This window comes from Ahaetulla prasina, chromosome 2 (genome assembly GCF_028640845.1).
Source record: "Ahaetulla prasina isolate Xishuangbanna chromosome 2, ASM2864084v1, whole genome shotgun sequence".
Lineage (NCBI taxonomy): Eukaryota > Metazoa > Chordata > Lepidosauria > Squamata > Colubridae > Ahaetulla > Ahaetulla prasina.
The window spans coordinates 17,366,168-17,393,674 of record NC_080540.1 but is presented as its reverse complement, the minus strand read 5'-3'; the positions used below and the strand labels follow the sequence as shown (position 1 = coordinate 17,393,674).

Here is a 27,507-nt window from a genome sequence, read left to right as displayed (position 1 = left end):
GGGAGTCGGGCTGTTCTCCAAAGCACCTGAGGGTAGAACAAGAAGCAATGGGTGGAAACTGATCAAAGAAAGAAGCAACTTAGAACTAAGGAGAAATTTCCTGACAGTGAGAACAAATAATAAGTGGAACGACTTGTCTGCAGAAGTTGTGAATGCTCCAACACTGGAAAATTTTAAGAAAATGTTGGATAGCCATTTGTCTGAAATTGTGTAGGGTTTCCTGCCTGGGCAGGGGGTTGGACTAGAAGGTCCCTTCCAACTCTGTTGTTATTATATTATATTATATTATATTATATTATATTATATTATATTATATTATATTATATTATATTATATTATATTATATTATATTATATTATATTATATTATATTATATTATATTATATTATATTATATTATAATACTATATTATTATATTATATTATATTATATTATATTATATTATATTATATTATATTATATTATATTATATTATATTATATTATATTATATTATATTATATTATATTATATTATTATATTATTATATTAATTATATTTTACTTGTCCCAGTTTCTGCCAACCTAGCAGTTCGAAAGCACATAAAAAATGCAAGTAGAAAAATAGGGACCATCTTTAGTGGGAAGGTAACAGCGTTCAGTACACCTTTGCCCTTTAGTCATGCCGGCCACATGACCACGGAGATGTCTTCGGACAGTGCTTCGGCTTTGAAACGGAGATGAGCCCCGCCCCCTAGAGTCGGGGATGACTAGCACATATGTGCGAGGGGAACCTTTACCTTTATTATGAAAGTAACTCTCTACAATTCTGCAACCCACTGCAGCCATTCTTTCCACACTGTTTCCACATCATCTTTCTTACATCTGTTTTCCATTCATTCTTTTGGGAGATTAATTTCTAATCCTTTCTCATGCAGGACTCAAACTTTCTGCAATTGTTCTATTTTCGTCCATATTCCTTTCACTTCTATCCTTTTCTTCGCAGTCCATTTTTTTCCAGGAACTATGCTCAATGCTATCAGATAATGGCCTGTTCCACATTCAGAACGTCTTATCATATCCTCTGTGAATCATCTCAATTGTTCCTCATAAACGTTCAAATCGTTTTTTAACGTATCCCTTTTTTCCTGGGTATGCATGTGTCGATTTATGATTAGATCACATATTCAAAGCAGATGTTTTTTTAGCACCAAAGTGCATCTCACCAAATGGTTCCCATGTTCATTCATTTCATCAATCTCTGAGTAGCCCGATCCCTTTTTCTATACGCTTTGATTTCATTCTCACTCATCTATTCTTGTCATCCATGTATTATTCCCTGGATACTTTCTGTCAAAATTCTGCATGTTTTTCCCAAACCAAATTGTTTCATCTCCTATTGCCATCATTTGCAGGAGTGCAGCATGCAACTATCATCAACTTACGAATCTCTACTTTCATACAACCGCACAGGACCCATACCAATTCAGGCGTATGTTTCAGCACCTTCGTATCTCATAGTTTTTATTCTTTTTCTGAATTGTTTATTTTTTAGATGGTCATTTATCTCCCGGCTTCTATATTTAAACTGTATTCTCTGTCTTAAGTCACCAGGGGAAGGGGGCAGCTTATAAATATAAATATTTATGTGGGCTGTCCCATTTATATGGCAGTATGCGGCATCAGCCGAAAAAGCTAGTAAAATCCTTGGTTGTAAAAACAGAGGCATAGAATCAAAATCATGTCATGTATGAGTACCACTTTATAAAACCTTAGTAAGACCACACCTGAAATACTGCATCCAGTTTTGGCCACTGCATTACAAAAAAGATATTGAGACTATGGGAAAAAGTGCAGAGAAGAGCAAGTATTCGCTCAGATTCGGGACGGGTTGGACACTGATTGGGTGGATCTAGGCGGGATGACGCAGGCACGTCTTGAGAACATTGTTTGGGCTGAGTTTGACTCTGTGACTCCCGATGACATGGACAGGATACTGGGGAGGTTGAATGCCACCACATGTTTATTGGACCCGTGTCCCTCCTGGCTGGTACTGGCCACCCAGGAGGTTACACGAGGCTAGCTCCAGAGAATTACCAGCGCTTCTCTGATGGAGGGAGTCTTCCCTGCCGCCTTGAAAGAGGCGGTGGTGAGGCCCCTCCTCAAGAAGCCCTCCCTGGACCCAGCTATTTTGGCTAATTATCGTCCAGTCTCCAACCTCCGCTTTCTGGCGAAGGTTGTTGAGAGCGTGGTGGCTTGGCAGCTCCCCCGGTACCTGGAGGAAACTGTTTATCTAGCCCCGTGCCAGTCCGGCTTCAGGCCTGGGTACAGCACAGAGACAGCTTTGGTCACGTTGGTTGATGATCTCTGGAGGGCACGGGACAGGGGTTGCTCCTCTGTTCTTGTCCTGTTAGATTTGTCAGCGGCGTTCAATACCATCGACCATGATATCTTGCTGCAGCGGTTGGGGGGTTTGGGAGTGGGAGGCACCGTTTTACAGTGGTTCTCCTCCTACCTCTCTGACCGTTCGCAGACGGTGTTGACAGGAGGGCAGAGATCGACCGCTAGGCAACTCACTTGTGGGGTGCCGCAGGGGTCGATTCTCTCACCCCTCCTGTTCAACATTTATATGAAGCCGCTGGGAGATGTCATTCGTGGTTTTGGGGTGAGCTGTCAGCTGTATGCTGACGACACTCAGCTGTACATCTCCACCCCGAACCACCCCAACGAAGCCATCGATGTGATGACTCGATGTCTTGAAGCCGTTCGGGTCTGGATGGGGATGAACAGGCTCCGACTCAACCCATCCAAGACGGAGTGGCTGTGGATGCCGGCAGCCCGGCACAGTCAGCTTACCCCATTGCTGACTGTGGGGGGTGAATCGTTGGCCCCCAGGGAATCGGTGCGCAATTTAGGCGTTCTCCTGGACGTACGGCTGTCTTTAGAAGATCATTTGACGGCCGTCGCCAGGGGAGCTTTTTGTCAGGTTCGCCTGATTCGCCAATTGCGCCCTTTCCTGGACCGGGACTCGTTATGCACAGTCACTCATGCCCTCGTCACTTCCCGCCTGGATTACTGCAATGCTCTCTACATGGGGCTCCCCTTGAAGAGCATCCGGAGGCTCCAACAGGTACAGAATGCGGCCGCGCGGGGGATTGAGGGAGCTCCTCGTAGCTCCCATGTAACACCTCTCCTGCGCGGGCTGCATTGGTTGCCGGTGGTCTTCCGGGTGCGCTTCAAGGTGTTGGTTATCACCTTTAAAGCGCTCCATGGCATCGGACCGGGATATTTACGGGACCGCCTGCTGCCGCCAGTTCCCTCCCATTGTCCGGTGCATCCAGTGCGCTCTCACAGGGAGGGCCTCCTTAGGGTGCCGTCAGCCAACCAATGTCGGCTGGCGGTCCCCCAGGGAATCGGTGCGCAATTTAGGCGTTCTCCTGGACGTACGGCTGTCTTTAGAAGATCATTTGACGGCCGTCGCCAGGGGAGCTTTTTGTCAGATTCGCCTGATTCGCCAATTGCGCCCTTTCCTTGACCGGGACTTTTTATGCACAGTCACTCATGCCCTCGTCACTTCCCGCCTGGATTACTGCAATGCTCTCTACATGGGGCTCCACTTGAAGAGCATCCGGAGGCTCCAACAGGTACAGAATGCGGCCGCGCGGGGGATTGAGGGAGCTCCTCGTAGCTCCCATGTAACACCTCTCCTGCGCGGGCTGCATTGGTTGCCGGTGGTCTTCCGGGTGCGCTTCAAGGTGTTGGTTATCACCTTTAAAGCGCTCCATGGCATCGGACCGGGATATTTACGGGATCGCCTGCTGCCACCAGTTCCCTCCCATTGTCCGGTGCGTCCAGTGCGCTCTCACAGGGAGGGCCTCCTTAGGGTGCCGTCAGCCAACCAATGTCGGCTGGCGGTCCCCCAGGGGAAGAGCGTTCTCTGTGGGGGGCCCGGCTCTGTGGAACGAGCTGCCGGTGGGATTCCGTCTCCTCCCTGATCTTCAGACCTTTAAACGCGAGCTCAAGACTTTCTTTTTTTACCAAGCGGGGCTGGCCTGATTGATTGATTTTAATAATTGGGGATTTTAGCGGGTTTTTAACAGGGGTTTTATCTTTGTATTTTTATCTAATAGTTTTAAGTATACAGCAGTTTAATTAGATTTTTAACTTTGTTATGGTATTTTAAATGGTTTTTTGTATTATTGTCGTTTTATTTGCTGTACACCGCCCTGAGTCTTCAGAGAAGGGCGGTATAAAAATGTGAATAATAAATAAATAAATAAAATAAATAAATAAGTAGGTTGATTAAAATCCTGGAGACTAAAACCTATGAAGAACGGTTGCAGAAACTGGATACGGCTAGTCTAGAGAAAATAAAGACTAAGGGGTGACATAATAGGCGGTATTCCAGTATTTGAGGGGCTGCCACAAAGAAGAGGGGGTAAATTTATTTTCAAAGCACCAGTCCAGAAGGCAAGGCAAGAAACAATGGAGGGAAACTAATCAAAGACTTACAACCACTGCAGCATCCCCATGATCAAAACCCGGACGCTTGGCAACTAACTCATACTTATGACGTTCGCAGTGTCCCAGGGTAACAAGATACCCTTTTGAGACCTTCTGACAAGCAAAGTCCATGGGAAAGCCAGATTCGCTTAACAACCACATAACTAATTTAACCACTACAGTGATTCACTTAACGGCTGCAGCAAGAAAGGTTATAAAATGGGGCAGAGTTCAGTTAATAACTGCCCTGCTTAGCCACAGAACTGTGGGGGGGTCCGTTGTGGTTGTAAATTGAAGATTATCTGTAGCTCTTCTGATTTTGCTTCTAAAGAGTACCACATTTTTTTTCATATCTCTTCCCCAGGATAAACGGATCTTGCTTGTTGAGAAAGTGCTGATCAAAAAAAAAAAAAGCATCTAATAAAAAGCAGTTCCTTCACATCCATCTAACCCTTCATTTCACGATTGTAGCTTTTGCCAAGTTGTTATGACGAATTTGGCTCGGCTCCACGTACAAAATTTCCTACTTAACATAATTTGCTAGTTTCTTTTATAGATTTTTTGTCCTTCAGAATTCCACAAATACATTCCCCAAATATAGATCACGTCAGATTTTGCTGTGATTTACTTGGGCTTTGGATCGGAATTCATTTAGAGGAGAAGGTCATTCCTTTCTATTTTCATTACATCTCATGTTAACATTTACTGCAAAGCTGATGAAGATCTACATTTCATGACCCACAGACAAATTTGTCCTTGACAATGTTGATTCTAAACCAGTGTTTCTCAACTTTGGCAACTTTAAGATGTGTGGATTTCAATTCCCACAATTCCACAGCCAGAATAAGTGGCTGGGGAATTCTGGGAGCTTAAGTCCAGACAGCTTAAAGTTGTCAAAGTACTGCTCTAGATAAACATGTTCCTCATCATGTCATATACCTTCCCATCTTCCCCGCTAAATTTTTAATGAACGAAGGTATTTGGTACATTAAATCAAGCACTTCTATATCCTGCTTGAAACACTGATAGAAAAGATGAGTATAGTAAGTCCCTATGATATAATACCAATTATGGGAAATTATGGGAATATTGTTTCTGATCCTTTCAGTAACATATAGCCACAAAGTTATCCTGCATGATTTTTTTCCTAATACAGTGCTTCACAAACCTGGGTAAATTAACCCAAATTGGGGGAAAGGGGTATTTCTTTGAGTAATGACCCACAAACCCATCACCGATCACAGTAGGTTTGAAATTGACTTAAAAGATTACCTACATGAGGTAAAATGTTTTTTTGAAAATCTCCCAAAGTATTCCTACTGAGATGAAAATTGATGAAATTACAATGGGAATTTGTTAAAATGAAAGATTCATATTGTTTTTGTAATACAGGTAGTGCTCGAGGTATGACCATTCATTCAGCAACTGCTTGAAATTTTGAAGGTGCTAAAGCAGGGGTCCCTTGGACTGCAAGGCGAACAAACAAGTCAGCCCTAGAGGAGATCAACCCTGACTGCTCTTTAGAAGGCCAGATCCTGAAGATGAAACTGAAATACTTTGGCCACCTAATGAGAAAGAAGGACTCACTGGAGAAGAGCCTAATGCTGGGAAAGATTGAGGGCAAAAGAAGAATGGGACGACAGAGAATGAGGTAGCTGGGTGGAGTCACTGAAGCAGTAGGCATGAGTTTAAATGGACTCCAGAGGATGGTAGAGGACAGGAAGGCCTGGAGGAACGTTGTCCATGGGGTCGCGATGGGTCGGACACGACTTTGCAACTAACAACAACAAAGCAGGGGTTGGCAACCTTAAACCCTCAAAAAGCCACTAATGTCCTAACTAGAAGCCCCCCCCCATTCAATTCTGGAGCTGACTGGAAGTCCGGTTCCCCCACCATAGAGTCTCCTTCTAGTGCAATGTCATTTTTCCTCTACTTATCCTAACCATAAGCCCTATCAATTGTGGAGCCAACTGGAAAATCCGCCCCTTGCCATAGATTGCCGGGTGCGAATCCCTCTTTGTGAGATGGGGTCATAGGTGTCAGATGGGCTTGCTGGTCGCGTACCTGGCTCCTTGCTGCGTGACAGCTGCCCTGCCCGAGCTCCTGGAGGTGCTTGCTGGGGTGGCAGTTGAGACCCCCAGACTTTTAGTCATGGGGGACTTTAACTTGCCATCTTCCGGCTCGTCATCGACAGCAGCTCGGGAGTTCATGGCTTCCATGACGGCCTTGGACCTGACCCAAGTAGTTGATGGCCCTACTCACATTGGGGGAGGCACTTTGGATTTGATTTTTGTCTCTGGTCAGTGGTTGAGAGATCTGGACTTGAAGGAAATAGTCATTGAACCTTTGTCATGGTCAGATCACTCTCTCCTTCGCCTGGACTTTCTGACCGCCATTCAACACCGCGGGAGGCGGAGCCGATCGTTGGTTCCGTCCCAGGCGCCTGATGGACCGGAGAGGTTCGGACGGAGCTTGGGCCACTTCCTGAGAGTCTGGCTCACGGCACGGCTGAGGAACTTGTTGCGGCCTGGGAACAGGCCGCGGTGGGGGCCCTAGACCGTGTCGTGCCTTTGCGGCCTCTGACCCGGCGCAGGTCCCAACCGGCTCCTTGGTTCTCCGAGGAGCTGAGAGGGATGAAGCGCCGGAGAAGACGCCTAGAGAGTTCCTGGAGGTCTAGCCGTTCGGAGGCTGATCGGACACTAGTGAAGTCCTATAATAGGGCTTACCTAGTGGCATTGAGGAAGCGGCGTAGCTCCGCCTCCTCCCTCATTGCATCGGCAGATAACCGCCCAGCCGCCCTGTTTCGGGTGACTCGTTCCCTCCTTCATCAGGGGGAGCGGGATGACCCGTTGCAGGGACGTGCTGAGGAGTTTAACGGTTATCTATACGATAAAATCGTTCAGCTTCGGGACGGTCTGGACCAGAATTGCGGTGACTCAGATGAGGCGTCTGAGGGTGGTCTTGGTGACATTTTGTGGGATGAGTTTGACCCTGTGGCTCCCGAGGACATGGACAGGTTGTTGGGTAGGCTGAATGCTACCACGTGTTTACTGGACCCGTGCCCCTCCTGGTTGGTACTGGCCACTCAGGAGGTGACACGAGGCTGGCTCCAGGCAATTACGAGCGCTTCCTTGGTGGAGGGAGTCTTCCCAGCCACCTTGAAAGAGGCGGTGGTGAGGCCCCTCCTCAAGAAGCCTTCCCTGGACCCGGCTGTTTTAGGTAATTATCGTCCGGTCTCCAACCTTCGCTTCGCGGCGAAGGTTGTAGAGAGTATGGTGGCATATCAGTTTCCCTTGCACCTGGAGGAAACTGTCTATCTAGACCCGTTCCAGTCCGGTTTCCGGCCCGGTTACAGCACTGAGACGGCTTTGGTCGCGTTGGTGGATGATCTCTGGAGGGCCAGGAATAGGGGTTGTTCCTCTGCCCTGGTCCTATTAGACCTCTCAGCGGCTTTCGATACCATCGACCATGGTATCCTGCTGCGCCGGTTGGGGGGATTGGGAGTGGGAGGCACCGTTGTATACAAATGTATACAAAAGCTTTATGAGATTAGGTAATTTTATTTTCTAACGATCTCTGACATGGGTGTTTTTGCAACAGCCAGACCCTGGGTCATCTCCCTTATGTGCTCCACTCTCAGTTAAAGAATTAAAGAACAAAAGACAAAAATATTGAAAGTAAGAGATTCAGAGGGATGAAGAAAGGTGTTCTTTAAAAAAAAAAAAACGTTGCAAATTAACGTTTCCAGTCTCTTACCTAATTCTTTAATCAAAAGGATACTGCTGATATCAAGAAAGAAAAATAATGTTTAATAATATCTGTAACGCAGAGTAGGAATTCCGCTTATAACAAAGTTATAGTCCTGTGATGGCGAACCTATGGTTGCACATGGCATGCAGATCCCTCTCTGCGGGCACACGAGCCGTCGCTCCAGCTCAGGTCTGCCACGCATGTGTACGTACCTCCCGCCGTCCAGTTGGTCTTTCGGTCTCTGCTGTGCATGCGCAAGGGCGGGGAGCATGCGGGGGACATGCACGCATTCATGGGGAGGGCGCATGCATGACGGCGCTCGCATTGCATTTTGGGGGTTCATACGCATGCTTTGGACACTCAGTGCCAAAAACTCAGTGCCAAAAACTCAGCCATCACTGTTATAGTCTATTTCCAAGGAGCCAGACATTTTTTTCTGTTTGTTAGGCTGTATAATGCATTGCAGCAGGCTCCAATCTAATACTGCTGTTACTTAAAAAGAAGAAGAAGAAAAAAGCTGAAAAGTCACAAAGTGGCATGATATTTCATAATAGGCCACACATAAAAGCCTTAGCCAATCAGCAGCGAGATAGCCATATATATCACCGATTTAATTAGATCCCTCTTCCTGTCTAGCTCTTTCATCAGCAATTAATTTAGTCTGATAAACTGGAAGGAACGTAGTCACGCAAGCAGAGTTTACAATCTAAAGCAAAAGCAATTCATTTTCTAATTCCCCTACTACTATAATACTAGAGGAGTACCAATCCAATTTTAGAATACATCCACAACCAAGATTTGTGTTGCTAAGCAAGACAGACACTGCAACCACCATAAATATGAACTAGTTGCCAAGCATCCGAATTCTGATCACATGACCATGGGGATGCTGCAACGGTTATGAGTGTGAAAAACTGTCATAAGTCACTTTCTTCAGTGCCGTTGTAACTTTGAATAGTCACTAAATGAATCATTGTAGTCTAGGATTACCTGTAGGAATTAACAATTCCAGACACAAACTGAGCAACGTGGTATATGCAGTACAATGCAATGACCCATACGCAGATGTGTACATTGGGGAAACAAAACAACCACTTCATGAACGCATGGCACAACATAGGAAAACAAACCCATCAGGACTAGATTCAGCAGTCCAACTTCATTTAAAAGACAAAGGCCACACTTTTGAGGACAGCAAAGTCCACATTTTGGACAGAGAGGACCACTGGTTTGAATGAGGGGTCAAAGAAGCCATCTATGTCAAAATTGAACAGCTTTCACTCAACAGAGGGGGAGGGATATGGCATAATCTATCTCCAGTCTACAACACAGTCATTTCAGCAGTTCCAAGAAGGCTCCACACCCATTTACACCACTCAGGTGACCCTGACAACACAAATAAATCCCCAGGTGGCTTCAGTGACCCTCTAAATATGCAAATGACCAGCTGTCTGCAAAGAGTATAAATCCTTCCATTCCCCACCACCCTGTCAGAGCTGAAGAAGCTTCTGGAATAAGTGAAATGTCTTCCAAAAAAAAAAACCCCAGAAAGTCCAATTGCCTCTTGAAAAAGTACCTTTGGGACAACCAAGACCTGGATGAAGGCAGTGGGAGTCAAACTATTCTCCAAAGCACCTGAAGACAGGACAAGAAGCAATGGGTGGAAACTAATCAAGAAGAGAAGCAACCTAGAACTAAGGAGACATTTCCAGGCAGTGAGAACAATTAATCGGTGGAACAACTTGCCTGCAGAAGTTGTAAATGCTCCAACACTGGAAATTTTTAAGAAAATGTTGGATAGCCATTTGTCTGAAGTGGTGTAGGGTTTCCTGCCTGGGCAGGGGGTTGGACTAGAAGACCTCCAAGGTCCCTTCCAACTCTGATGATGATGATGATTGAGAATCTCCATAGACATTTAACTGGTACATAGTGAAGCAGTTGTAGCACAGAGTCAAAAACCTCAACACACCTGCCTAAGTTTCCCTCTTAAGGGAAGAACTGTTGCTTGGTTGGAGAGCACAAACTTTCTAAGGACAAAATTTTCCCACTAAAGGTGCACTGCAATTCTAGTTCAATTATAGTAACATTTCTAATGAGCATATGTAAACATTATGCAAATCCATGCCTTCAAGGGGGCAGTGTGTCTCCTCCTTTTGAAGCAATGGGCTTCTAGCCAAATTATAGACTACAGCCCTTCTCATGTTTATCACCCCACCAAGATTGTAGAAATCAGGAATCAGAGAAAATCACATACTATCAGGTCATAAATGGTACAGATCAGTGGTGGGATTCAAAACGTTTTACTACCGGTTCTGTGGGTGTGGCTTGGTGGGTATGGCTTGGTGGGCATGGCAGGGGAAGGATACTGTAAAATCTCCATTCCCTCCCCACTCCAGGGGAAGGATACTGTAAAATCTCCATTCCCACCCCACTCCAGGGGAAGGATACTGTAAAATCTCCATTCCCACCCCACTCCAGGGGAAGGATACTGTAAAAATCTCCATTCCCTCCCCACTCCAGGGGAAGGATACTGTAAAAATCTCCATTCCCTCCCCACTCAAGGGGAAGGATACTGTAAAATCTCCATTCCCTCCCCACTCCAGGGGAAGGATACTGTAAAAATCTCCATTCCCTCCTGACTCAAGGGGAAGGATACTGTAAAATCTCCATTCCCACCCCACTCCAGGGAAAGGATACTGTAAAATCTCCATTCCCTCCCCACTCAAGGGGAAGGATACTGTAAAATCTCCATTCCTCCCCACTCCAGGAGAAGGATACTGTAAAATCTCCATTCCCTCCCCACTCCAGGGGAAGGATACTGTAAATCTCCATTCCCACCCCACACCAGGGGAAGGATACTGTAAAATCTCCATTCCCTCCCCACTCCAGGGGAAGGATACTGTAAATCTCCATTCCCACCCCACACCAGGGGAAGGATACTGTAAAATCTCCATTTTCTCCCCACTCCAGGGAAAGGTTTCTGCAAAATCCCCATTTTTTCCCAATCAGCTGGGACTCGTGAGGCAGATAATAGATGGGGGCGGGGCCAGTCAGAGGTGGTATTTACCGGTTCTCCAAACTACTCAAAATTTCCGCTACCGGTTCTCCGGAACTGGTCAGAACCTGCTGAAACCCACCTCTGGCATAGATACTAGAAGAGAGAATGGAAATTAAGTGGCAGACATCCTGTGTCATCCTTAGCATCTCCCATTCAAAGGATCTGGTAATAAATGCTTGCTGAAGACCTTCAACTGGAACTCCAGACCAGCGATGGTGAAACCTTTGAAGCTTGGCATGTCAAAAATTTAGAAAATGCTTAATTTGACTCTGCTGGCATGTCATCCTCGCCCTGCCTCATAAAGAAAAAAAAATGTCCGTTTTTCTGAAGCACAACATCAATATGAGAGCCTGCTGGTTCCACCTTATTGGAACAACTGGTGTTCTTTTTTGACGGGGAGGAGGGGAATTAGGACAGCAAAAAAATGGAGCAGTCCTGGATTATGTGACTTTTCTACACATTCCTCCATGCAGTGTCATCCCACAGCTATGCCTCCCTAATTTTAGGATGACCTTTGCTTCCTCCTACCGAAGGTGGCCTCAGCGTCTTCCTCTTTAGAAACTCCAATTCTGGATTGCCTTGCAGGGTGACACTTGTCTAGCATCAGGCAAAAAACAACAACACACACACACCCCAGAGAATTCAAGCATCTAAAAAGGTTAAACCTTGGCGGCTGGACTAAAGTTTATTAAACTGAGATGTTTCGTTACTCATTCAAGCAACTTCTTCAGTCAAAATGAAAAAAAACTTAGCTTAGGCAGAGAGTCAGAGAGTTGTTGGAGTGTACTAACCAGGGGGTGGGATTCAGAAACTTTAGCAACCCGTTCTCTGCCTGGTTGCTGGGTGGGCGTGGCCATGGTGGGTGTGGCCTACTCAGCCTCCTGCACCCGGAGAGGGGCGGTTTCACCTCCCCAGACTCCGGAAGCTTTCCTCAAGCATCCAGGAGGGCGAAAACGGTCTCCCCCGGGCTCTGGAGGTCCTCCAGAGTCTGGAAATGGGCCTATTTCCGGACTTCCGGTAGGCCCGTTTTTTTGCCCTCCCAGAGCTTCTGCGCAGGCCCTACACTTACCTGGCATCTAAAATGGGCTGCGTGGAGATTCCTGGGAGGGGAGAGGTGGGGTGGGCAGAGTCAGCCAGTCCTCGCAACTACCGGTTCGGCGAACCAGATTAAAATTAACATCCGGTTCTCCCGAACCAGTCCAAACCGGCTGACTAACTCTTGCCATACCAACTGCAGGGGTTTCTCCCCAAAATGTATTGCAAATGTAAATGAAGACTCAATCATCCAGACCAAAAGCATCTAAAAAAAGTTAAATCATGGCAACTTGGACCAAAGTTTATTAAACTGAGACGTTTCGTTAATCATTCAAGTTAACTTCTTCTGTCAAAATGAACATTTTAGGTTAGGCAAAATGTCAGAGAATTCACATACACAGAGAATTCAAGGCTTGAGTTTTGCCATGGCTCACTCAAAAAAAAAAAAAATTTCAGAAAAGAAAGTCTACAGGGAAAAATGTCCCTTTAAAAAATTTCCCCACCTGTTTTTCTTCACTCCTGGTTTTGTTTTTTTTCCCTTCGAAAAAATCTCCCCATCAAGCGTTCCAAACAAAGATTTAAAGCATCTGCCTCATTTTGGACAGATTAATTTTCTCAATCTGAAAAACAGAGAGTTCAGAATGCTGGAGGGTTAAAGAAATGCCGACATTTATGAACTGCATCAGAAATGTCCAAAGTACTTTGAGTATTTCAGGCTAGACATAATGGCGGGGGCCGTATTTGTTTGTTCACATGTCTGCTATAATTTATCTATAAATCGTGGAGGGAGACAGATGTAATTTTAGTCTCAAGAGGATCACAGGGGGGCAAGAAACTCAACCCTTCCCCCATCCCCCCCACCCCAAATTCTCCACAAAACAGCAGTGCCTCAACATGAGAAGAAGGAAAATGGGAGAAAACAAAAATTATCTAGGGATGATGAATCAATGGAGGGGAAGGAGAAGAACTATAGGTAATCTTCGATTTAGGACTGGTCACTAAGTTACAACGTACCCCCTAAAACAGGGGTGTCAAACTTGATTTCATTGAGGGCCGCATCAGGGTTGTGTTTGACCTCTGTTGGCCAGAGTGGGGGTGGCCAGCTTGATGTTACTTGTTTGCGAGGCACTTGTTTGTGAGGCACTTGCGGCAGCCCCAGTGCTCTGCCAGCGAAAACTGGCTCCTGAGCTCCATTTTCGGCACCAGCGGCCTCCTGCAACCCTCTGCCAGCGAAAACAGAACTTGGGAGGGCCGTGGGAGGCCCTCCCGAGCTCTGTTTTCACTGGCAGAGGCACTGCAGGCCGGTCCTTCGCTGTTTCCAGGGTGGCCCTGCAGGCCAGATCTAAACACATTGCGGGCCGGATGTAGCCCGTGGGCCTTGAGTTTGACACCCCTGCCCTAAAAGGTCCTTGCAACCTGGATTTGAAGTTCAGACAACCAACCCTTCCCCCACCCCCACAGTCATGTGGTCACATTTTGGGCACTGGGCAAGCAGCCTGCATTTACGGCCATTTACAGAATTCTGCAATCATTGGACTGATTTATGACAATTGTTTCCAAAAACTGGCATTTATTAGACACTGGTGAAGAAGGCACAGTAGTGCCTACATTTTTTGCATCGCATGAGAAAAGTTCGTCTTCCTTCCCCTGTCCTTACCACTTTTTATAGAGGGACAATTGAGAGCATCCTGTCCTATTGCATTACTGTCTGGTTTGAAACTACCAATGAACTTTTCTGCCGTCCTCACCACTGCTTCAGAGAGGAAGGTGGTGCATAGAGTGGTGAGGATGGCAGAAAAGTTCATTGGTAGTTCACTTCCTTCTATACAGGACATAGCACATAAGCGATGCTTGAGCAGGCTCCGCAGGATTGTGTGGGATGCTACACGTCCTCTTCATGACCTGTTTTCCTTGTTAACTTTTGGGGAGGAGGCTTCAAGGTATCCGAAGCAGAACATTCAGTCACAGTTTTGTTCCGTATAGCATCAATCTTGTGAACTCTCAAGTTTCCTTTTTCCACTATGTATTCAAAATATTAATGATTAATATTTATATGTGTGTGTGCGTATACCTATATGTGTGTGATACATACTTTGTTTTGAGAGCAGGCAACAGAATTTCATTTTTGATGTGGGCCAGTGTGCTCACAGTAAAAAATGACAATAAAGGTTATCTTATCTAGTTTCCAGTTTCAGGCAAAAATTGCCCACTGCGGACAATGGGTTCACTTAACAACTGCTGCATTTGCTTAACAATCATGGTGATTTGCTTAATGACCATCATACAAAAAAGGTTGCAAAATCAGATCAGTCGTGCAATGGACCTGCTTAATGAGCGGCATGATTTACAACTATAATTCCAAGCTGAATTATAGTCTTAAATCAAAGACGGATGGAGGCCACTTCAATTCTCTTCATCTGCTGACATCCTTTGAAAGGCCACAAACCTGGATGTCCTTCAGCTATGTGGACTTCAACTCCCAGAATTCTCAGTGAGATTATCCATGGTGCTGGGAGGCACACAATGGTGGGTATAACTATGAAATCAAAGCCTCGCCTTATTTTATGTGCATCATTTTAATTCCACGATGATAATTGTCAGCTTAATTTTTTTTTTATTCTCCCCACTCCTCTGTGGGGATGCCCTGATGCTCAGCAATAACTTTGCTGGCTCAGAAATTCTGGGAGTTGAAATCCATACATCTGGGGGGCATCTGGAATGCTGGTGGAGACCCTTCCCTTCACTGCTTTAACACCAACTCCTACCCTCAAAACAACGCTACAGAACAACTAGACACAAGAACAGTTTCTTCCAAATGCCATCACTCTGCTAAACAAATAATTCCCTCAACACTGTCAAACTATTACTAAATCTGCACTACTATTAATCTTCTCATCATTCCCATCACCCATCTCCTTCCACTTATGACTGTAACTTTGTTGCTTGTATCCTTACAATTTATATTGATATTGTTTCCCGATTGCTTATTTGTACCCTATAATGCCATCACTCTGCTAAACAAATAATTCCCTCAACGCTGTCAAACTATTACTAAATCTGCACTGCTATTAATCTTCTCATCATTCCCATCACCCATCTCCTTCCACTTATGACTGTATGTCTGCAAATTTGTTGTTTGTATCCTTACAATTTATATTCATTTAATTGTTTTCTGATTGTTTATTTGTACCCTATGACTATCATTAAGTGTTGAACCTTAGAATTCTTGATGAAGGTATCTTTTCTTTTATGTACACTGAGAGCATATGCACCAAAACAAATTCCTTGTGTGTCCAATCACACTTGGCCAATAAAAAATTCTATTCTATTCTATTCTATTCTATTCTATTCTCCTTCTGCCTTCCTCCCTCCCTTCTTTCCTTCCCTTTATGCCTTCCTTTCTTCCTCCCTCACTTCCTTCCTTTACTCCCTCCCTTCTTTCCTTCTCCTTCTCCTTCTCCTTCCATTTATGGCTGTAACTTTGTTGCTTGTATCCTTACGATTTATATTGATATTGATTGGTTCCTGATTGCTTATTTCTACCCTATGACTATCATTAAGTGTTGTACCTTAGAATTCTTGATGATCTTTTCTTTTATATACACGATTTATATTGATATTGATTGGTTCCTGATTGCTTATTTCTACCCTATGACTATCATTAAGTGTTGTACCTTAGAATTCTTGATGATCTTTTCTTTTATATACTGAGAGCATATGCACCAAAGACAAATTCCTTGTGTGTCAATCACACCTGGCCAATAAAGAACTCTATTCTATTCTATTCTATTCTATTCTATTCTATTCTATTCTATTCTATTCTATTCTATTCTCTTCTCCTTCTGCCTTCCTCCCTCCCTTCTTTCCTTCCCTTTATGCCTTCCTTTCTTCCTACCTCCCTTCCTTCCTTTACTCCCTCCCTTCTTTCCTTCTCCTTCCATTTATGACTGTATGACTGTAACTTTGTTGCTTGTATCCTTACGATTTATATTGATATTGATTGGTTCCTGATTGCTTATTTCTACCCTGTGACTATCATTAAGTGTTGTACCTTAGAATTCTTGATGATCTTTTCTTTTATATACACTGAGAGCATATGCACCAAAGACAAATTCCTTGTGTGTCCAATCACACTTGGCCAATAAAGAACTCTATTCTATTCTATTCTAAATGGCATCTGTTGTCTTGCCCCAAGAACCTTCTAATGAGTCTCTCTCAGACATCCACCACCTGAGCTCGGTCCCCAGCCTCCAAAGAATGTTGACACAAAATGGACTTTTATTAACTACAAGCAGGGTAATCCTACCAAAGCTATTTAGTTTTAATTACATTTAAATGTCATTGGAATCAAATCAAAGGTCATTTTTGCCCTGACGTCTCCCATTAGTTCTTGGAGAATATCTCGGTATTCAAGGCACTCAAAAGCCAAATCTATTCTGCCCACCCACCCAAAAAAAAAATTGGTATTTTGCCACTTCCAGATCCTGGAGCTTGTAGTTGAGAGTCTATTGTCTGTCAAAGGCAGGGATGGGCATCTATGGCGACTTTACAACCTGTGGAAATCAGAAGGCAGCCAATACTGGTTTGTTTGCTCTTTACTTCAAATAAATGAGAATCTGTGGTCACTAAATGAATGGTCGTAAGTCGAAGACTACCTGTGTAATGGCTAAGAAACCAGAATGGCCCTGGGGAGATTCAGGTTTTAGCCCCCATTTAGCCACAGAAGTTCCCTGAGGGACTTTGGGCCACTCTCTCATAACACCTCATCTTGTGAAGGTGTTGTGAGATAAAACAGAAGGAAGGAGTACAGCACCATGAGCTGGGATATAATTCAAATAAAATATTCCAGTCCACAATATCAGTCAGGAGTGTGCGAGGGGTTTGGGAAATCCCTGTTCTTGAAATTTTACCGTTTAATCATGTGCTTGACTCGGTGCCAATCCATCCACCCAGAAACACACACACATCCACACCCTCGCTCTTTTCTACCCCATGAAATCCTTAAGGCAACTAACAACCTTTGACAAACCAAAGCAGCCTTTAAACATTGTAAATGTTGACTTAAAAAGCCCAGTATTAAAATCACTTGATAACTAAAATCCAACCAAAAAAAATGACCATTTGCAGGACACTTAAGAGTGAGAACACAAGACTGTCCTGTACAGAATTTCTTACAAAATTATAAATATTTAATATTACCCAATATAAACTACTGTAATACACAGACATAAATAGAAGGGAAACCACAACTAAATAAAAGTATGCTTTGTTCTAGGCATGGAAGAAAGTACCAACTTTGATATTTGGCCAAAGCATTGTAGGCAAGGTTGTGATTTAGCCAAAGAGATACCTGAAGATGCCATATTTTCATCATCATCACCATTATCATTCACTATTATCATTCCTTAACATCTGGTAACCAGAGATAGATAATCTTGGAATGTGGAAAGCGCATTTTCCAGTCATTTCAGAAAGAGCAACACGCTATGCAACGTGCTTTTGTTGTCAAACACATGGTTTACATAGAGTGGCCTCTGCTTAATCATACCTTTTTGAACAAGATTCCAATGGTTGGGATCAAATGTCTCTCTGAGTCATAAACCACACAGAATCCAAAGCCAAAATCTATTTATACAGCAGTTCGTACACTGCCCATTTCAGAGATTCTGGCTGGGGAATTCTGGGACTTGAAGTCCATAGGTCTTTAAAGTTGCCAAAGTTGGACACCCCTGTTCTAGAGCTCTTTTCTCAACCTCAGCAACTTTAAGGTGCATGGACTTCAACTCTGAGAATCCCCCAACCATAGGGGAATTCTGGGAATTGAAGTCCATGCACCTTAAAAGTTGCTGAGATTAAGAAACACTGCAGATCAAGGGTCTCCAACCTTGGCCACTTTAAGACTTGTGGACTTCAACTCTGGGAGTTGAAGTCCACAAGTCTTAAAGTGACCGAGGTTGGAGACCCCTGCTGCAGATGGTTTATATTATAATAATCTGTTGATATATCTATCAACATATAATTCAACAACCTCCTGCCATAAGCAATCAAAATCCCAATTTTGCACCCACACATGCGCTAACGGTCTGAACTAGATCACCATAGTGCACCCACATCTTGCTGTTTGTGAATCCACCCACCTCCTGCAGACACAACAAATTGCACAGGTTCCAGCCACATAATGCACAAAGACAGAACAAATAAATCATGTTTATCTTTAAAGCTCTGTCTCTGAATTCCTTTCACCTCCTCCACATGTTCAAGCCTGTCTGTGTGCAAAAACTAAAGGCAAGAAACACGCTTTGTAAAAGCATTAAACGTGAGAGTTGTTGGGTTGCCAATTTTACAGGCGATTACCAGTTCTTACATGGCGGAGAGCCACATTAATACATGAATACAGGTAGTCCTCAATTTACAACCACAATTGACCCCAAAATTGAAGTTGTTACAGTAAGTGAAAAAATTGGTTAGGTGAGTGTTGTCCCATTTTGCAACTTTTCTTGTCACATTTGTTAAGTGAATCACTGGAGTTGTTAAAATTAATAACTCGGTTGTTGAGGGAATCTGGCTTCCCCATTGACTTTGCTTGTCAGAAGGTTTCAAAGGGTGATCATATGACCATCGTCATAAATACATGCCAGTTGCCAAGTGTCCAAATTTTGACCATGGGGATGCTGCGACAGTCATAAGGGTAAAAAAGACGCAAGTCACTTTTTCCAACGCTGTTGTAATTTTGGTCACTAAACAAATGGTGTAAGTCGAAGACTACCCATTTGTTGCTAAACTTAAGTCTGGTGTCAAGAACAAAGGAGAAATGGTGAGAAGGAAACTCCCAATCTTTCTTCATTCTTTCTCAGTCTGACCTACCACACAGGGCTGTTGTGGGGGAAAAATAGGAAAGGTAACTTTTATGCACATGTATACTGTGTTCCCTGAGGGGGGCAACATAAGCTAAAAGATAGTTAGCCTTTGAAAGGCCTGGCAAGAACTTTCTCCCTATGTTGGGCAGGAATGGTATTTGGTTGAATTAAAATTTGAATCTAACTAAAACCCAACTAACCTATTTTGCAACTTTCCTCTTCAGCCACTTCACAAATTGCAATTTTGTGGCTACAAGGCCTTGAGGCCTAAACATATGACTAGCACAGGGCACAATTGTAGGCCTCCAGAATACAGTGTCTTTGAGAACAAGATGCTGGTTTAATCCTGGTTCATGTTGGTATTACCGTACATCAGAAAGAACTTCAGCTCAGCTCCTGGCAGATTTCCATTGAAGAAGCCTCTGATTCTGCCAAATGACTTGAACTGGGCAAAGGGCCTGTTCCATCAAGCAATACTTTTATTAATAGAGTGGATGAGTGAACAATTTCATTGGACAATTATATAGAGAGCTGGAAATAATAACCATGCAATGGTGAGGACAGAAAAGACAGGAACTCTGAACTTTTCCTTCCCTTAGTCTATTTAGGACTTGGAAGACAGATCACCAAGCAAGGATGTCTGCAGCGGTTGGTCAAAAAAAGACAAGATGGCACCTCTGACAGTGCCAAAACATGTAAACACAACATTTCTTAACATAAACTTCCATTTTGAAACTGGGGTTTTCTGCCTCAACAACAGCCTGTCTACATTAGCAGGCCAGATTCAGTGGCCTTGGATGTTGATAGAGAGAAAACTGATCATTTCTGTATGTTGCTGTTCTGGAATCATCCAGGTCAGAAATTCTGAAATGCTGTTACACTTAGAATTCATGAATTCTGAAAGCCAAGTGGGTTAAAAGTCAACATTAAGCAAATACAAGTAGTAGAACAAAGTCAAACTAGAGTCTTGGACTTTAAGAGAGCTAATTTCAATAAACTTAGAGAGATCTTGAGAAGGATTCAATGGATGAGAATCCTCAGGGGGAAAACAACTCAAGAAGCTTGGGAAATTTTGAAAAGTGAGATTATAAAAGCACAGTCTAACACAATACCAATGAAGAAGAAAAATAGTAGATCACAAAAGAAACCAGCATGGATGCATAAAGAACTATTTGACAAATTGAAAGACAAAAAGGACAAATATAAAAAGTGGAAAGAGGGGCAAATAACTAAGGCAGAATATCAGCAAATAGCCCGAGCCTGTAAAGATGAAGTGAGGAAAGCTAAGGCTCACAATGAACAAAGGCTAGCGACAAAAGTAAAAATAATAAAAAGCTTCTTCCAACATGTTAAAAACAAGAAAAAGTCAAGGAAACAATTGGCCCATTGCTGGGAGAAAGTGGCAAGAAGATGACAAGCAACAGGAGAAAGCAGATCTACTTAACTCATATTTTGCATCTGTCTTTACACAAAAGGAAAAACAATCCAACCTATCAAAACAGCACTACAAAAAACAGATTAGAAACACAAGTTAAAATAGGGAAGAAAATGGTAAGTGAACACCTGTCTACCCTAGACGAGTTCAAATCACCAGGACCGGATGGATTACACCCCAAGGTTCTGAAGGAACTGGCAGGCGTGATCTCAGAACCACTGAACTATATCTTTCAAAGATCCTGGAGCACAGGGGAGCTGCCAGAGGACTGGAAAAGAGCTGATGTAGTTCCCATCTTCAAAAAGGAAAAAACAGATCCAGGAAACTACAGACCTATCAGTCTGACCTCAATACCGGGGAAGATTCTGGAAAAGATAATCAAGCAACGAATCACCGAACACCTAGAAGCAAACAAAGTAATAACCAAAAGCCAACATGGGTTTGTCAAAAACAGATCATGCCAGACTAATCTTATCGCATTCTTTGACAAAATGACAAAATTAGTAGACCAGAGGAATGCTGTTGATATAATTTACTTGGACTTCAGTAAAGCATTTGATAAAGTAGACCATAACCTACTACTAGATAAAGTAGAAAAATGTGGGTTAGACAGCACCACCACCAGATGGATTCGTAACTGGCTGACCAACCGCACTCAACGTGTAGTCCTCAACGGAACTACATCCACATGGAGGGAAGTATGCAGTGGAGTACCCCAAGGCTCTGTTTTAGGCCCAGTACTCTTCAACATCTTCATCAATGACTTGGACGAGCGGATAGATGGGGAACTCATCAAATTTGCAGATGACACCAAGCTGGCAGGAATAGCCAACACTCCAGAAGATAGGCTCAAGTTACAGAAAGATCTTGACAGACTTGAACATTGGGCGCTATCTAACAAAATGAAATTCAACAGTGAAAAAGTAAGGTTCTACATTTAGGCCAAAAGAACAAAATGCACCAGTACCGTATATGTGGTACCTTGCACAATAGTAGTACCTGTGAGAGGGATCTTGGAGTCCTAGTGGATAACCATCTAGATATGAGCCAGCAGTGTGCAGCAGCTGTTAAAAAAGCCAACACAGTTCTGGGCTGCATAAACAGAGGGATAGAATCAAGATCACGTGAAGTGCTAGTACCACTTTATAATGCCTTGGTAAGGCCACACTTGGAATATTGCATCCAGTTTTGGTCGCCACGATGTAAAACAGATGTTGAGACTCTAGAAAGAGTGCAGAGAAGAGCAACAAAGATGATTAGGGGACTGGAGGATAAAACATATGAAGAACGGTTGCAGGAACTGGGTATGTATAGTTTAACAAAAAGAAGGACTAGGGGAGACATGATAGCAGTGTTCCAATATCTCAGGGGCTGCCACAGAGAAGTGGGAGTTGGGCTGTTCTCCAGAGCACCTGAGGGTAGAACAAGAAGCAATGGGTGGAAACTGATCAAGGAAAGAAGCAACTTAGAACTAAGGAGAAATTTCCTGACAGTTAGAACAATTAATAAGTGGAACGACTTGCCTGCAGAAGTTGTGAATGCTCCAACACTGGAAATTTTTAAGAAAATGTTGGATAACCATCTGACTGAGATGGTGTAGGGTTTCCTGCCTGGGCAGGGGGTTGGACTAGAAGGCCTCCAAGGTCCCTTCCAACTCTGATGTTATGTTATGTTATGTTAAAAGTAACTCACTACACAGGAGGGGCCACAGTTTTTGCTTTTTAAATTTAAAAGCCCATGCACAAAGGATGAGGCCTCCCCCTATCTACTTCACTGTATAGGTTTTCAGGTTTTAAAAAGGACGTCCTACTAAAATTTTTGCGATGGGCTACACTGCCAAGTGGTTAAGCCACTACTTGTGTTTTTTAATGTGTTGGATTTTGCAAAGCCTCCCATGCTAAAACTTTGGGAAAGAAAATCCAAATTTGTGAACTCTTCCATATTTCTAGATCTAGAGCAGTGATGGCTAACCTTTTTGCCGTCACGTGACAAAAGCGGGAGATGCGCGGGGGGGTTGTGCATGTGTGTGTGTGCCCCCACCCATAATTTAATGCGGGCCCCCCACACACATGCATGTGTCCCTGCGCTCCCCTCGCTTTTTGCACATGATGGCACGGTGGGCTCATTTTTCGCCCTCCCTAGGCTCCAGAGCCTTTCTATGAGCCTGGGGAGGGTGAAAAGGCCTTCCCCACCCCCCTGGAGGCCCTCCGGAGGCTGGAAGCAGCTTTTTCCCCGACTTCCGGTGGGCTCAGAAGGCCTAAAAATCAGCTGGCTGGCACGCACATGCGCTGGAACTGAGCTAGGGCAATGCTCGTGTGCCCACAGATATGTCTCCATGTGCCACTTGTGTCACGCATGTCATAGGTTCGCTATCATGGATCTAGAGCAGGGGTGTCCAAACTTGGTCCCTTTAAGACTTGTGGACTTCAACTCCCAGAGTCCCTCAGCCAGCTGGGAGTTGAAGTCCACAAGTCTTAAAGGGACCAAGTTTGGACACCCCTGATCTAGAGTCTTACAAAGATTGCAAATGGCGTTCACATGACCCTAGGACACTACATACCAATTGCCAAGCACCCAAATTTTGATCATGTGACTGAGTGGAGCGCTGTAACAACTGTAAGTGCAAGAACTGGTTAAAATCACATTTATCAATGCTGCTGTTAACTTCGAACGGTCACTAAACAAATTGCTGTAAGTTAAGGACTACCTGTACCCCAAAAGGTCAGGTTGGGAGGGCAACATTATGTGATAATTGTTCTTTTATAAATGTTTCTCAATTTTGGCAACATTAAGATATGTGAACTTCAACGAATGGCTGGCTGGGGAATTCTGGGAGTTGAAGTCCACATATGTTAAGTTGCTAACATCGACTATTAGTTTACTATAGGTTCAGAGGTGAACACCATTGTGCCTACAGCTTGCCCATTTCTGACCAATTTCAAATCCCCCCCCAAAAAAGACACCTATTGGCCCATCTTCTCCCCAAATAATACAGGTAGTCCTGAATTTGCGACCACAATTGAGCCCAAAATTTTTGTTGTTAATTGAGACATTTGTTCAATGACATTTGGCCCCATTTTACGATTTTTCTTGCCTCGGTCGTTAAGTGAAACACTGCAGTTGATAAGTTAGTAAACCTGCTGTTAAGTGAATCTGGCTTCCCCCATTGATTTTGCTCGTCAGAAGGCTGCAAAAGGGGATGACATGACTTTGAGACACTGCAAGTGTCATTAAGCAGGAATCAGTTGCCAAGTGGCTGGATTTTGATCACAGGGGAGGCTGCAAACGTCATAACTGTGTGAAAAAATGATCATAAATCACTTTTTTCACTGCCTCTGTAACTTTGAACGGCCACTAAATGAAGTGTTGCAATTCGAGGAGTCCTGTACTACAAATAACAGTATTCATATGCCTGGCTAGGTGGCTCAATGGCTAAGATGCTGAGCTTGTCGATCAGGAAGGTCGGCAGTTCAGTGGTTCGAATCCCTAGTATAGGTCTCCTGCGTGAGCAGGGGGTTGGACTAGATGACCTCCAAGGTCCCTTCCAACTGTTACAGCTACATTTCAATCCCAGGACTGGACAGTGGATGGCCCACTAAAGGATATCAGGGATTATTTGCTACCAAAAAAAATATCTAGTAGATCCTCATATATAAAGATGGGGCTAGCAAAGTAGCAGGAAGCAAGCTAATTTAACAGATAAACCCTTTGGTTCAATCCTGAGACACCATCATAATTTTTGATCCTGCATCAAAAAACAGCCATTTTCTGGTTTGGCAACTTGCAGGCCTTCAGGAAGAAGAAGAAAGCGACCACAAAGAATCACTTTGCTCCTTTTTAGCCATGCTAATTTGCAAAGCACGTGGTTACAGTCTGGACTGTGATCATGAGCACACATTCGTTATATATGTTCCAATGCTAATGAATAAATTATATGTAACAGAAATACTGGGATTGCAGTCACTACCATATCTCCAAACTCAATTGAACGGCCACCCTGAAGGGGCAGATTAGCCCAGCTTCTCCTGTATTAAAAGCATTAATTTTTAAACTGACATGCAAGCGTGCTTTTTTGCAGCACCAGGGAATTTTTAAACACACAGAAAGCTGACAGCAGAAAAAGATCTAGTAGTCCACTGAGTTTCCTCTCATGCTTTTTGGTTGTTTTGGTTTTCTGTGTTTATTTACTTATTCATTCACCATTTTTAATTATTATTTTTATTTGATTTTTTAAAAATTTTTGTCAGGTGGTTTTATCCCAAGCAGGTTTAAACTCAGTTACTGACGATCCAAGATAGGTTTCTAATATAAACTTTTTTGTTCCTGGACAAATGACCATATTCTTTGCACACGCACACACACACACACACACAACACGAAGGAATGACAAAAGTTGCGAATCTACCTGCCTTTTGAAAAACGGATGGCCTCACTAACAAACAAACAAAAAAAAGGAAATGAGAGAAAACTTGGAAATGATAACCTTTTGGTCCCTTCCATCCAGTGGTGAAATCCAATTTTTTTTACTACCGGTTCTGTGGGCGTGGCTTGGTAGGCGTGGTGTAGCTCGGTAGGAGTGGCAGGGGAAGGATACTGCAAAATCTCCATTCCCACTCAGCTCTGCGGCCAGCCAGAGGTGGTATTTGCCGGTTCTCTGAACTACTTAAAATTTCCGCTAACGGTTCTCTGAACTGCTCTCTGAACTGCTCAAAATTTCCGCTACCAGTTCTCCAGAACCTGTCAGAAACTGCTGGATTTCACCCCTGCTCCCATCTGTCCAATCCCCCAGATTAGATTAGATTAGATTAGATTAGATTAGAGGGTGCGGAAGCCAGTCTAAATTTCCCACAGTGGGAATTGCAGATTGGTATTGATTTCTCAATCCAGATGCAGAAAGTCACGCCTCCCTCAAATATCTGTCTCCCAAAATGCAGGAAAACAGAGAAAGCAGGAAGGGCTAAGGTTGTCTTCAGATAAGATGAAATTCCCTGTGCAATTGGGCGAGCAACTCCACCTCACGTGGGTTTTATATGTAAATATACATTCCAGTATTTCCCTGCAACCGGTTTTTTTTTTTTATAAGGAATTAAACCCAACAAAAAACGGCCCTGGGCGAAACGAAGCAAAGAACGCGAATCTGCCCGAGATACACCTGAAACCATTTTGTGTAGGCGTTACTTTCCAGCAGGTATAATTTTGAGTACTTTTATGTGACAAACAAGTTAGGCACCCAACTCAGGTCTATTGCACAGAACTGTGGCTTCATTAACCACTCAAGGCCACTCAAAATAAATCTCTGTTAAACCATCAATCTGGGATCTCCCAGCACAGCAAACCAAAATCCAATCAAATCCATGATGATTTAGCACAAGTGTGTGCCGGACCATCCAACGAAGCTGTCTATTCCGGGTCATGTTTGCCTTGGTTCTGAACCCAAAGGGGGCTTTTTTTTTTTTTCAAGAAGCAACTGGACTTTCTGGTTTTTCTTTGAAGACATTTCGCTTCTCATCCAAGAAGCTTCTTCAGCTCTGAAAGAAGGACACCTTCCAAAGCAAAACGTCTCCAAAGGAAAAAAACCAGAAAGTCCAGTTGCCCTCTTGAAAAAGAAGCCCCCTTGAGACAACCACGACCTGGATGATTGAGAATCTGTTCCACAGACAGTTAGTTCTGAACATTGAGAGGAAGGCACTCTGTCCATGGTCAGGAACACTGTCTCGTTCAAGAACCCCTCGCGCCTTCTGGATTAAAAACGCGACACGAAGCAAAGTCTGTCCTCAAGTCGCGCCCAGCCCTAATTTCTTCCCGCTCGGAGTCCACTTCCACCGCCGTCCCCGCCGCTAAGTCCACAGCAGGTGACTCTGGGTTTCAAACCAAGGCAGCGCCGGGAAGCGAGCGAGCGAGCGAGCCCTGCCCCGCGTCCCACTCACGGTCCGAGGTCGCCCGAAGCCCCGCGATTTACCTTTTCCTCGGCTCTTCTCTCCAACAGCGGGGCGTAAAATGCGACCAGCTCCCAAACGGCTGGAAAAACCCAGGAATCCCTTCCGCCGAGACCACCTCCGGCTCTTGGCCCCGGCCCGCCCGCGGGTATCCAAGCCGAGGAGCGGCGGCGGGGAGTTGCACGGGCGAGAGCGAGCGACCGAGAGAAGGAGACGTGGGAACCGGCCCTGCCGAGAGCGCCGCGTCCCGCTGCCCCCCCGGCACGTAACTGGCGAGGGAGGGAGCGCCGCTCCGGAGTTGGCAGCCAGTTGCTCGCGGCTGATCTCATCCGGGATTTGCATAAACCCCCTTTTCGCGGCGCTGGCGAGGCGGGGACTCGCTCAGCAGTGGCCGGGTGGCGGCGAATGCGGAGCCGTGGATGCCTCCCCGCCTCTCTTCCCTCCGTTCCTTTCCTTTCCTTTCCTTTCTCTCTCTCCCTTCCTTTCTTTCTTTTTTCTCTTCCTTTTTTCCTTCCTTCTCTCTCCCTTTCTTTCGTTCTTTTTCTCTTTCTTTCTTTCTTTCCTTCCTTTCCCTTTCTCCGTTCCTGCCTGCCTGCCTTTCTTTTATTTCTCTCTCTTTGTCCCTTCCTTCATTCGTTCCTTCTCTCTCTCTCTCCCTCCATCCCTCCTTCCCTTCTTTCTCTCTTTCTTTCTTTTTCTTTCTCCCTTCCTTTCTTCCTCTTTCTTTTTCTTTCTCCCTTCCTTCCTTTCACTTTCTTTCTTTCTCCCTTCCTTCCTTCCTTTCTTCTCCCTCCCTCCCTGCCTTCTTTCTTTTTCTTTTCTTTCTTTCCTTCCTTTCTTTCACTTTCTTTCTCTTTCTCCCTTCCTTCCTTTCACTTTCTTTCTTTCTCCCTTCCTTCCTTCCTTTCTTCTCCTCCTCCTCCCTTCTTTCTTTTCCTTTTATTTATTTCTTTCCT

General features: G+C 44.3%; 1 protein-coding gene across 2 annotated transcripts in view; it reads right to left on the bottom strand.

Moving 5' to 3' along the window:
* The window catches only part of DDR1 (discoidin domain receptor tyrosine kinase 1), a 100,055-nt gene extending 72,771 nt beyond the window's left edge, over positions 1 to 27,284 (bottom strand). Inside the window, exon 1 of one of the 2 annotated variants that reach the window (XM_058168546.1) lies at positions 26,575 to 27,284. The gene's annotated coding sequence lies outside the window, so the exon portion shown is untranslated. The remainder of the gene's footprint in view (positions 1 to 26,574) is intronic. The other variant, XM_058168547.1, reaches the window with a different exon arrangement.
* Positions 27,285 to 27,507: the final 223 nt, after the last annotated feature.